Here is a 13,379-nt window from a genome sequence, read left to right as displayed (position 1 = left end):
TGAGGTTGAAATTGAGATTAATTTCCATTTCATTTCACAAGAGACTACCCAAAATTATACAATTAGTTATATTATTTTGGGCTATTTAGGTGAATAGTAATATTAATGATAATGATAATTGATTTGATTTAACTAGAAAAGAAAGAAGAGAGAAGAGAGAAATAGATATTTGATATTAATATCATACATAAAGAGCACCAACTTGAACGAGTTTAGGAACAAGATGACCACCAACATGAAGAGCAACAAGACTCTCAAGACCACCAACGCAAGCACCACCAATGAAGACAGCAGGAGAGCGGTTACGGAGGACGGAAGCAAGATCATCGTCATCGTCAGACGACAAAGAGGCGATCTCGTTGTCGTCTAATTCGATGACGGTGGGATTAACACCTATGGTGGAGAGAAGCTTCTTCATGACATGACACATGCAGCAAGAGGAACGTGTGAAGATGATAACTGGATGTTCTGATATGAGACGGTGGATGCGTGTTTCTGCTGATTCATCAACGTCTATGGATAAGGAAGAGGAGGAGTTGGAACTCATGGACATGGTGGTGGTGGTGGTTGTTGTGGTGGTGGCTAGGTCTAGTTGAATGGTGTCGTTTGAGTAACGACGTAGGTCTTGCATAATATGAAGGAGGGAAAGGTGGGAGGGTGGGAGAAGGGAAGATGATTGAGGATGGATGGGTGGGTGATGAAGTGTGTGAAATTATTTCAATTTAATGAATGAAGGAAGGAGAGAGAGAGAGTAAGAAGTGTTAGTGTTGGAATTGTGGGAGATTTTATTTATAAAAATGAAAAGAAGAAGACTTTGTGCTTGCTTACATCATTGAACTAGTGTTTTTCTTCACCTTAACATAACAACACCCTCTTCCTATTTCTTTCTTCTATGCTTCCCTCACGCGCGGTTTTGTCATTTCTCTATGTCATGTTTCTTTTACTTTGGCCTTTTACTTTTTAGATGATGATGTATATATGAAATGTTGATTGTGTTTAGCCCTTTAAGCTAAGGCGCTGTTTTCGGCAGGAGACTTAAATAGGTCTCCTACGGTAGGAGACATTAAAAAATATTAATTTTTTTTTTTTGTATAACAAAAATGACACTTGTCACCGTTAGATTGATGAAGAACATTGATCTTACTATAATCCCTCCACACTAAAATATTTTTCACTTTCTTCAATCTCCAAACTAAAACAACCCCAGCTGCAAAAAAAGAACGCATTTTCTTCTTCTTTCCGTTCTGAACTCTCTTCCACCGCCAAAAACCTCCTCCGTCCAACCCTTCGTCAATTTCTTCCACCTCAACCTCCCTTTCTCTTTCCCTTACCTCCGTCCCCACCACCGTGTTTTCCATCCTCGTCCTCAAATCTCACCCTCACCTCCGCCGCTCGCTCCACCGTCCACAACCACCATTGTCCCTGTCGAAATCTGAAGAAATCCACCGTTGTAATATTTCTTTGATCTGGGTAGATATAAGAGAGAGGTGGATGGAGGCAAAGACGGTGGTGGCGACACACAAACGGCAACACCTTACATATATTTTTCTCTTCCTGTCATCTCTTTGGTTTAAGTTTTGACTGCAGTTCTGTGGCAACTGCGTTATTGCTCTTCTCACCGTAACAATTAACCTTAAGCTTTATAGTGCCTCCATCCCCAATTATTTATTTATTTTTTCTATTCTGATCAAAAATCTGCAACTAACACATTACATTTGAGATGTTGCTAATGTTTGTGGGCGAGTAAGCAGACATGGAGGAAGAGAGAAGATGATAGAACATAGTGTAAAAAAATCTAGTGTCAAAGAGAGTATGATAATACTATGGTCTTAAAAAATATCAAATACATCCAATGGTTGTTATTCATTTTACAAAAAAAAAAAAAAAAAAAAAAGTCAAGTCTCCTACTGTGGGAGACCTCTAGGAGACTTAAAGAGGTCTTCCACAGTAGCCTTTGCCTTAAGCTAATAGTAAAGTTTAGACAAAGAAGGTTACATGCAAGAGTCGAATTCAGGTTATTTCGAATAATTCATCTTTAGATGAAGCTCATTAATCATTTGATACTCATCAATCATTTGGTTAAATTTTTTTTTTTTTAATGATTGTGAGACCTACTACCTACTTTTTGTCTATCTCTCTCAAATTTGAGAATGTTCTCTCTGCTTTGAATCGGATATTACTCTCTCACGCTACATTTTCATTATATAAAATAAATCTCTATAAAAAATGTGTTTGATACATAAGGTTGAGTCTCTCCTCTTATGAAATAATCACGGTATATTGGCGTACAAGGTCACTTAACATTGTAATCTAGGAGACTAAAATATAACAAAAATAACTCCTCGAACAAAAGTGTCTAGAATTTAGAACCTAGGAGATGAAATAAGAGCAAAAACAGTTTAAAGAATTAAAAGAAGTATAAAAAAACTTTTATTTAGTCTTTTTAAATAACCAACTTGCGTTTGTAAGGTGTAGTTCACCTAATAATGTTGATAATGACAAATTAGATGCTTGTATACGAGTTCGAATATAGATCTATGATTATGTGTTTAAGTTTTAAGTGGTGTTTATTATTTCGCCTACGAACAACAAAAAACTTGTAAAATTAACCAAGATCCTACAGTTATATGTTTAAATTTTAAGTAGTGTTTATTACTTCACCTATGAAAAGAAAATTAGAAAATTAACCAAATACAAACTTCTTTATAAATTAACCAATATATGTTGAAAAGTAGTGCAAATACGTGGAAATTTATTAGATGATGAAAAACACTAAGGAGATATCTTAGTATATTGTTTAAGATGTTTGTCTAATGGAGAAATGCTAGGGTCATTTTTTTTTTAACATTCACTCTCTTTTTATGTGAAATTCATGTGTGCCTCGTCGTTTTATGTGAAACTCATTTTTAAAATATGGTATTCGCATAAATTTCATTCAATAAGAGAGTGTGTGTAAGATAGTGTTAGAGACTTAGAGTGAGAGTATTCATGAGACTCATTTTCTCTAAATGTGTGTTGCTAGCATTTCTCTATGTATAAATAAATTACTTTTGCATCATGTATAACATTGTCCTCTTGTCTAATATGCACAAGTAAATTATTTTTGCGGCATGTATAAGCTTATTGACGATACTTATTGATTCATGGTTAAAACAAAGTGGTGCATGATGCAACTCTTATGTCATTTGTGCACGGTAGAATTTTTATATAGAAATTGCATCATTTTCTATATAAAAATTCTTTTTTAATTAACACAATATATAAAAAAAAAAATTATTATATTTTTTTTCCTTTAATGCCTTAACATATGTCCTTAAAACATATGTGAGCATTTTCCATAATTAAATTAAGGACAGTGTTATATATAGCAAAAAATTACTAGCGAAGGATTCACACGAATAGAAAACAACCGTTAACAAGCTCCCACACTAGCCATGCATGGGGTTTCTGTGGAATGAAAAAAAAAAAAAAAACTTTTTAACATGTCATGTAGGCTCGTGAATACTTGGGATAAATTTTGTCGCTATAAAAAGCATTTCTCTTAAATTAATTAAAGAGAAAGATAGAGACAAAATTATTTAAGCATCAAAATTCATAATTGAACTAATATCATCGTATCACCCCTTCTAAGTTGATTTCTGTACACATACATAACACATGAAGTAATAATAATCTTAAACAGGTGAAAGACACATGCATACAACATAGATAGAAATCTCGTAAGATTCCCGTCCCAGTGTTGCGCACGAGTTTCTCAGAATGAATGAATGATTGAGAGAAAATGGTTGAAACTCACGACATTCTTTACGCGCGTGGAACGTAAATTCAATTCGTTCGTGAATAGAGGAAATTTGCCGGTGAAATCAAATATCACAAACCGGTCACATGGGTTATTAACGTCCGTCACGTCACTTTGACTTCGACGTCGAACGGTAAAACATTAAACCATGACATAACCCATAAGTTAAAAAAAAAAAATTAAAATTTAAAAATTTAAAAAAGAAAATTTTACATTAAATAAATATTCTTTTATACTTTTTATGAGTTTGATTATACTATTTTAAGATTATTTATCATATTTATTTTTTTTAGTTTTGCTAGAAATCATACATGAAAGTGTCTTTTAGCAATTCATACCTTAATGTGTGATTTTCACTTTTTAGTTATAACTTTGCTAAAAGACACCTTCATATGGTGTTTTTTAACAAATGTTGATAAAATAACTTGTTAAAAATCACCTTCATAAAAGATGTCTTCTAACAAAACTCTATTTTTTTTAACCAATGTCGCTTGGACACTAGTTCACATTTTCTTACAACATAAAATATGATAATGAAGTTTGATTTGACTTATAAAGAATTGATTCATCACCAAAGTCGTAGATTCAAACCCCTCTCGATGTCATGATCTCATCTCTATAAGGATATTTATAAGTGCTCTGGAAGACCATCTACAACAGAATACTTCATTTTAGATGTTTAAGTGAGTCATGTATGTATACATTATCTATTTTATAGTTTTTAATTGTATTACTTAATAAACACTGTATATTTTCAATCTAGTATCTTAGAAAAAAGTTATTAAACATGTCATATTAAAAAATTAATTTAATGTATTTCAACAAAATGTATTCATTTATGTACAATTTAATAAGTATAACCCACGAAAATGTAAAAGAGAGATAGAGCGTTTACATAACCACCCTTGTTTAAGTATCAAATATTTTCTCTCCAGAATAGAGATGCGTATTTAGTATGATGCTAAATTCGTGAAGCTTTCATCGTTATGGACGTTCTAAACCAATTCATCCATACTTTTTATATAATAAAAAAATAAAATAAAACACACTGCTGATGTGGATGACATGTGAGGTGATGGGCCCCACTTCCATGACATAATCATCGGAGAAAGTCATAACTTTCCTCGTCATCGTAACGTTCCCGTTACAACACGTGGCAAGATCTTTAACTTTCCTTATGGTAGGGAGGTTTGTGGGCTTTGGGTCCACCATGCTTTTGGGCTTGAGTATTGGATAGGCCCACGTGGTTGTCCTTTTTTGAGTGTAAATATGGAGATTGAAGATGGGGTAGTGTGAGTAATGAATAACCTTGTGGGATGTGGGGACCACAAAAATAATCATGAATATAAAGTCAGTCATATTAGAAATAGAGATAGAGCCCTCACACTCAAATGTGAAGATGCACCGTTGATGGTGCTAAATAAGTAAATATTTTGTCTGCCATATGGAGTGTGATGACTACGGGTTGCGTCACACTTTTGAAGGGTCCCTCTTCACAATTTTATCGATTACTTATAATTTTATTTAAAAAAAAATTAACTTTCAACTAGATGGAATCTAAGTCTTTAATTTAAGGGAAATGATAGTGACTTGTTCTCCTGGAGCATTCGTTAAGGAATTAAATATATAAAATATTACATTAAAATTTGCGTTGTCAACTTCTAAAAATATAAAAAAGTGTAATTTAATTTTAAATACACCTTCAAACAATTTATTTTGGATTAAGCCTAAGCTCAATCCATCAAAAATTTAGCCAAATACACTTGACTCGGGCAATAGTGGTTAACGGGGAGAATGACACAGGCAGCATAGTTACTACCATTACAATCTCAATCATTAAATGGAATGTTCCTTACTTACTTGGACGTTAAGTAGCACCCCATCAACATATGAGGAAGCATTGCTCGATCTTCTATGGAGCAAACTTCTCAATCCAGTTTGAATCAATAGCGCCAGGTAGGGGGTAGGGTTCCATTAAAAAAACCAATCATTTGATCATTCATTGACCGCCCTTCGGCAAAGTAATCGTCTCCCCATCCCTTGAACCAAGGATTATAAACCATAATGATGTGCCTACATCAGCGGCCAACAGTGGTGACAACTAGAACGACATACTTACAACAATGACCAACGAAGGTGAAAACCATAACCGTGTTCTAGCGAGTGTATTTAAGAGAGGCGACCTCTGAGATAATATTCTAGTAATAACAACCAATGACAAACGAACGATTTAGGTGTTAATTCTATTGATCCAGCATCAATCACATATGATATGACCACCGAACAAAATCATTGCCAATAATATACACTGGAATAACTGACAAAAGCGATTTTAATATAAATATACGATAACTGATGGATAATTGCTTATGCTTCCAACTTGACAATCTCGGTTTCGTTAAATCAATCACTAATTGTCACGTCATATTTTGTAGGGGAGTGTCTAAACTATATGAAATATGTCAGTTTAGTCTCGTCTCTGGTATTGAGATTTTGGGAACCAAATCGATGAATTTTCATATACTTTTAAGCGCTAAATTGATAGATTTTATATACTTTATAAATTTTTAATATATTTTTATAATTTAGAAATTAAATTGAAGAGAGATATTTAAAAAAAAAAAAAATTGATGATTTATTCATTAAAAAGATCTAGTATCATCATTGCTATACAAGTTGATTGACTTATTTCTTGCAAGAGCTCAATCTTTGATTGGATAATTGGATTCTAAAATCAGTGGGAATAAACGACGTGGTCTCGTTGAGGATTCAATAATGCTTGATGGATATTATGAGTGGACCAAAACTCTTCTTCTTGTAAATATTGCCATAGCCTTTGTCCGTGGAAGCTGCACTTCCCATCCTGGTCACCATGCATAATATGCATTATTTTAGTATTTATTTATACATACTAACTATAATTCACTTTTAAAAGCATCATGCATTTTTGTATCAAAGAAAAAGCAACATGCATTTTGCATTTTTTTTTAAAAATAAATTTAGGCCCACGTGAATCTTAAACAAAATTTAAATTTCAATCCAAACAGAATACTTTAATGGAATATTACTCCATTGTTTTCTTCTATCAATACAAACTTTGGGGTTAGGAAGAAATTAATAGTAATGAATCGATACGTAATAAATACATGTCTCATGTGATGACAAAATATGGTATTTTTTGTCTTCTTCCTTTTCTAACGAGTATGGCAGCAAAATTTGCATATCATATACTCCCTCCGTCCCTAATTATAAGACCCTTTTGAGAATTTTTTTTGTCCCTTTTTATAAGACCCCTTTGCTATTTTCAACTACATTAATTATTTCTTTACATACATGCCCTTATTAATTATACATCTTTTTCTTCAATCAGCACTAAATAACATGTTGAAAACATAAATCATCTCTCTCTTAAAGGATAAAATTGTAAAAACAATACTAATTACAAACATATTTAATACAAATATCCACTTTCTTAATTCCCGTTATTTTTTCAAAAGGGCCCTATAATTAGGGACGGAGGGAGTAGTAAATGTTAAGAAATAAAAAATAATTAGGAGTTTAAACTTTGTCTGAACAAATCAAATGTCATTTTAGTATTTTATTATGTGATTTATATTTCATTGGATGATAAAAAAAAATACTTTTAATTTAGATTTCAGATTAAATCTAATTCAACTTTACAAAATTTACTTGTAAGCATCAAGGATATCATTCTTTATTAATTTAATTATAATTAGGTCTTCTCTTAAATCAATATAAAATTTGGATTTTTGGAATACACCTGACGTTCAACATTATTTAATTTGATGTGTACACCTTAGATATAACCACCAATTTCGAATACACATCATATTCAACATTATTTAATTTGATGCGTAGATATAATCGACAAATAACTCAAATTAATAACATCCGATCTCATCTTAGATTTCTCTATTTGATAAAATCATCCATATAAAACCACCTTTTAAGATATAAGATCGATACCCTATCTTTATAACTATCAAAATTTATTTTTATTTGAATTTTTCTCAATAATTTACCACAAAACTAATGTAAATGTGGACAAATTATACTACATTATTGCATATGATTTGACATATGATTTATTATTTTAATTTAGTTATTTTGGTATTTCATATTTTGATGGTTGTATTATTAATTGTGTGTAGATTGGCACGTTGTGGATGGTTGCTTGCTTATAATGCAAATCTGTCGGCGCCGCGGAATGGATGGAGAAAGAAAGAAAGAAAGGATGATTCATTTGTTTTGATTATTTGAAGGTGTAAAAATGAATTTGGTTGACTATGTTTTGATTGGGGTGACACATGGGTGACGCAATCTGAGGTGACAGTGTCACATCAATGGTGGGGACCCCTATGACTTCATACTCTGAATCTTTGTCTCATCACCATACCATAACTGTTATGTAGTAAAATGTAAATTTTCATGCTCAACTTTTATCACGTTAAATTTCAAGTTTCAACCTTTGATCATGAGAAATATTGTCAAAGAACAGTAGATCACAAACTTTGATCATGAGAAATATTGTGTTTAAAAGCATAGGTGGATTGATTAGACTCAATGAAAAACAAATTTGATTCAAGAACCTTTGCATTAATTTCAACCGGAATTGTTCGATCTAAATTGATGGGTAGGAAATATTAATGTTATGTTTGGAAACAACGAGGAATTAGGCTTGACGTGGGTCTCACAAACTCTACGATAAGTAGTTTCTTCTTTTCCACGGTAAAAGGTCTCATAAACGTAAAATGGTGGTGAATTGAAGCATATCCAAACACTCATCCTTATTTATTACTCCCTTCGTTTTTTAATTGTCACTTTTGGAAAAATCTTTTGTTCCTATTTAACTGTCACTTTTAAAGTTCAATGTAGCATTAAATGTTGTTTTACCAATATTACCCTTATATATTTATTGCGGAGAGAAAAACATATGAAATGAAATATTAAATTAATAAGATCATTATAGTAAAAGTAAAAACAATTGTATCAAAAGTAATAACATTTATTGATTGTCTTAGTTTGTGTAAAATATCAAAAAGTAATAATTAAAAAGGAACGGAGGTAGTAATTTTGTTAGGTCTGCAGCAATTTAATCTAATTTTTTTCCGCTCATTAGTTTTATTAGATTTGCAATTATTTAACCTAAAAAATTTCATCTAAAAAAATGGATCGCACCAATTTCATTTCTATCCTCTTGCCTTTATTTTTTAAGGAAACATTTTCTACATTTATTTGATGTTGCACGTTTGTTCTAGAAACTATGATATTTATTAATTTTGTTAGGTCTGCAGTAATTTAACCTAATTTTTTTCCCGCTCATTTGTTTTATTAAGTTTGCAATTATTTAACTTAACAAATTTCATATAAAAAAGCATCGCACCAATTTCATTCTTATCCTCATGCCTTTTTTTTGAAGCAATATTTTCTACATTTATTTGATGCTGCACGTTTGTTCTAGAAACTATGGGCATATCAATGATCATATTGATGCCTTCTATTTTATACTTTTTTTTTTGGATTTTTTTTTGACAATTTTTTAAGAAAATATTTTGTACACTTATTTAATACTAAAAAAATGGATCGCACCAATTTCATTCCTATCCTCTTGCCTTTTTTTTTTTACAATATTTTGTACACAATACTAGAAAAATTCATCGCACTAATTTCATGCCTTTTTTTTGACAATATTTTGTAAACTTTTTTTTTTTTTAACCAATTTCATGCCTTTATCTCATTCCTATATTGTTTCCTTTTTTTTTTTTGACAATATTTTCTACACTTATTTAATACGTTAACAAATAGAATACCCAAATTTTCATGTAAACTTGGTTATATATACCAAGCCCTAAATGTGTTTCTCTCAACAAAAAAAAACCTCTAAACCGTGTAAAAATTTCACACACAACACAAAAATCATATATTTTGATATTTAGAGTTTTGCAAATGGAAAGACGTGACCTTACAACTTATTTTTTTCACCGTTACCAATTATATATTGAATTTTATTATTCGTATGTCAATCCCTTTACAATAAACCCGAGCGGAGCACTGGTAAAAAATCTAGTTAAAATAATTTTTGATAGTTCCAAATTCTACAAATAATATTTATGATAGTTACTAACTGAACCACACTTATGAGACGTTTTATTTCTCTTTTAATTAATCATTCTCTGTCATTCATATAATTTATTTTAATCTTCAATTTGTTTCGCAAATACACTAAAATAAAACTAATTTTGATAAAGAAAACATGGACGCTATTTTTTTCTTACCCTACTTCCTTTTACGCGCCCTACAAAATTAAGAATTATATAATCCTAATATCATAAAATATATTAAAAAAAAAAAAAAAACCTTCCAAAATCCTCTATTTTTGGATTTTAAAATCCAAAAATAGAGTTTATGAGAAGTTAGGGTGTGAAAAGAAATTTCGATAAAGATATTGTATTCCTACCGAAAAGAAAATGAAGGCCCAAGCCAAAACCTTTGGTGCCTATCACTTGTGTCTTGCTTGAATTTCCACTTCGGATAGTGAGTGCTTTCTTGTGTTACTTTTAACCAAGTTCTCACTACTAAAATACTCCACATATTTTAAAAGTGCACATCTTTGTACCAAAAAAATAAAAGAGAAGAATCTAGTCTAGTTATAAAAATAAATGTAACAACTCCTCCTCCCATAAACTTTGGAGAAACTAGGTTTTGGAGTATCTCTTAAATTAGAGTCTCGCCATCACTTGTCTAATTCTAAATCATATCAATATTGAATTAAAGATCCATCACATTCTATTTGAAATAATTTATTTTATGGGATGATTGGACCCATAAATTAAATTTTTTCCCTCTCTTCTTTTGAGTGGACAGCAAATTAAAGTAAAGGCACCGCCACACAGGTATTGGTTACCATGAAAAAAGGTCATGCCTTAAATTAGTTGAGCTTACTATCTATCTATCATAGTCACACAATGGGTGGAAGGAAGTGGATGATTTTCGTTGAGCATTATTTACCACTTGTCTCTATGTTCTTTAAAGGGCTAAACAGTAGCATCGGATTCTAATTTGACCAAAACTAACGTGTCCCATAAGCTAGGTCTTCTTCAATTGTTTTCTCATATCTTTGTCAATTACTTTCATCACATGTATTATATATGTATGATTTATTACTTTCCCTCAAAAAAAAAAGTATGAATTATTACTTATTATATTATGTACTATTACGGTTCAAACTAAAGATGAAAAGGCATTCCTTGTTCTAGAAGTTTGTTTAAAAATTTGGATGCATATTAAGCATGGAGATTGTGAGTGTAAATTTTTTGACATTCCGAATCAAACATAAATCATCATTTGTGTTAGATTTTTTTTTTTTTTTTTTTAAAAAAGAAATTACGATCAAACGGTTGCAATTGTTGAAAAAGTCAAAAATTAAATTATTAAGTGTTAAGAGTCGCACATCGGATAATAGATGGTTTGATAATGTGTTTATAAGTGGGGGCAATCCTCACCTTACAAGTTGGTTTTGTGGGTTGTGTTAGGCCCAACCACGATTTCTAAGTTGGTATCAGAGACTCTTCAAGATCCATTGGGCCACCTGCAATCAGGTTTCTGCTATCGGGCCACCCACCCTTTATGTCCACGAACCAAGCCCAATAATGTTGGTCGTGAGGGGGGAGGGGGTGTTAAGAGTCTCACATCGAATATGAGATCGTCTGACGATGTGTTTATAAGTGGGGGCAATCCTCTCTTCACAAACCGGTTTTGTGTGATTGTGTTAGGCCCAACCACAATTTCTAAGATTTAGATTGTAGGATCCGATCAACATAGTACATGCCTTTGCATTCACATGAAAATAATATGTATGAAGTCCATTATGATTGTATTGTGTTTAGAAACCAATATTTCGTGAAATATGGGTGTTTTTGTTGGAGGGGTTTGGACTGGAAGGTCAGAAAGATGTCTAGGAGTTTTCAGGTTTTAGGAAATGGCAAAAGTTATGGTGCATAAGCTATTTCCTTATGCACCGTGCATAAACACTTCACAACCATCAAATTTCTTTCATTTTGTGTTTGTCATTTCTCTCTCCACTCTTTTGAAAAACATATTTTCTCTCACTCTCTCTCTCTAAGAAACCGATCTGGGATGAAGCTTCATCTTCTACACAGCTCCGGCGCGGTGGCCGGCCGCCCTAGGGCAGCGGCGCCACCGCCGGAGTAGTAGGAAATGGCTCCGATTTCAACTTTTTTTTCACTTTTAAAAATCCTTTTCCTTCTATATTCCAACCAAACAGTGTAGATCTAGGTTTTAACTTTGTTCCCATTCCTTTCGGTTCCGTTCGATTTTCTTCTTCTACTGCTCCTTCGTCGCCGCTTTCTTCTCTGCTTTCTTTGCTTCCCATCTATGTTGTCTCGCTAGCTTCTTCTTCGTGTTCTTTGGGAGTTCTGAAGTGGGTTGTGATGGTTTTGGGTTTGGAGGTGGAACTATGAATTCGGGTTCGTGATTTTCACCATAATTGCACGAATTTCCGCACCCATGGGCTGGGATTTATGGCTGGGAAATTGATGGAAACTATTAAGTACATCTAATGGTTTTGGAGTGCAACTGCTGGAAACCATTAAGTACATCTAATGATTTTCCACAACAAAATTGTTTTGGCATTCCGGTACGGTGATGATGATGAACGATGATGTTGATGATGAGATTGAAGATTCTGGAAACCATTTCCACAGCAAAATTGGTTTGTTTCCGCGTTTGGTTCGTTTTGTTTTGTTTGGTTTCCTTTGGGGGTGTAGGAAGCAATTATGTTGGGATTTAAGCACGGTGCATAAGGATTCCTTATGCACCATAACCGCTCCCTTAGGAAACATGCTTGTGCATATATATTAGGATGTTTCAGTTTTTATAATCCGGACAACAAAAACATGTTACATATTATAGAATCATAAGTGATTTAGTAAAAAAAACACATAAATTGGAAGAAGAGGGCTTCAAATGGAATAAGATGGCTTCGAATTCTAGAAATCGAAACTCCAAAACATTTTTCAGATTCTAAAATCAAAATGAGAATAATTTCAGACAATTGTAAACCTGTGAGAGTCTTTGGTGGTGTTTAATAATCACGAGCCTAATGTTGAGTTGAACCTTCTTGTTCTCAAAGACGGGCCTATCTTTATGTTGTAGCATGCATGTAGGACGAAATCTGAAACACTTTTCTTTTTCTCTTCCCAGGAACAAGCATTGTTAAGCAAACATACAACTAAAATTATGGAGAATTCAGGAATAAGTGGAGAATATGAGGTTCGAATTCCGACCATTTCATATATAATGTAATATTTATGTCGATGGAGATATACTCACGGGACATACGGTCAAACATTTTATCTACTTTTATTGATCTTATTAATTCCTTACATAAAACTAGTGATCAACAAAAGTATAAATTGAGCTCTGAAAAACCTAAGAAAACATAGCTTGAAAATTTATGTTTTCTTTTTCAAACATGTATTTTGTTTATTAAAAACATAGCTTGAAAATTTATGTTTTGTTTTTATAAACATGTATTTTG

The 13,379-nt window shown here is 32.3% G+C and overlaps 1 pseudogene; it reads right to left on the bottom strand.

Moving 5' to 3' along the window:
* Positions 1-881, bottom strand: LOC11414510 (glutaredoxin-C6-like; annotated as a pseudogene).
* Between the last annotated feature and the right edge of the window lie 12,498 nt (positions 882-13,379).

The sequence above is a fragment of the Medicago truncatula genome, chromosome 1 (assembly GCF_003473485.1).
Source record: "Medicago truncatula cultivar Jemalong A17 chromosome 1, MtrunA17r5.0-ANR, whole genome shotgun sequence".
In the NCBI taxonomy this organism is placed as follows: domain Eukaryota; kingdom Viridiplantae; phylum Streptophyta; class Magnoliopsida; order Fabales; family Fabaceae; genus Medicago; species Medicago truncatula.
This window is presented reverse-complemented; position numbering and strand designations above follow the sequence as displayed.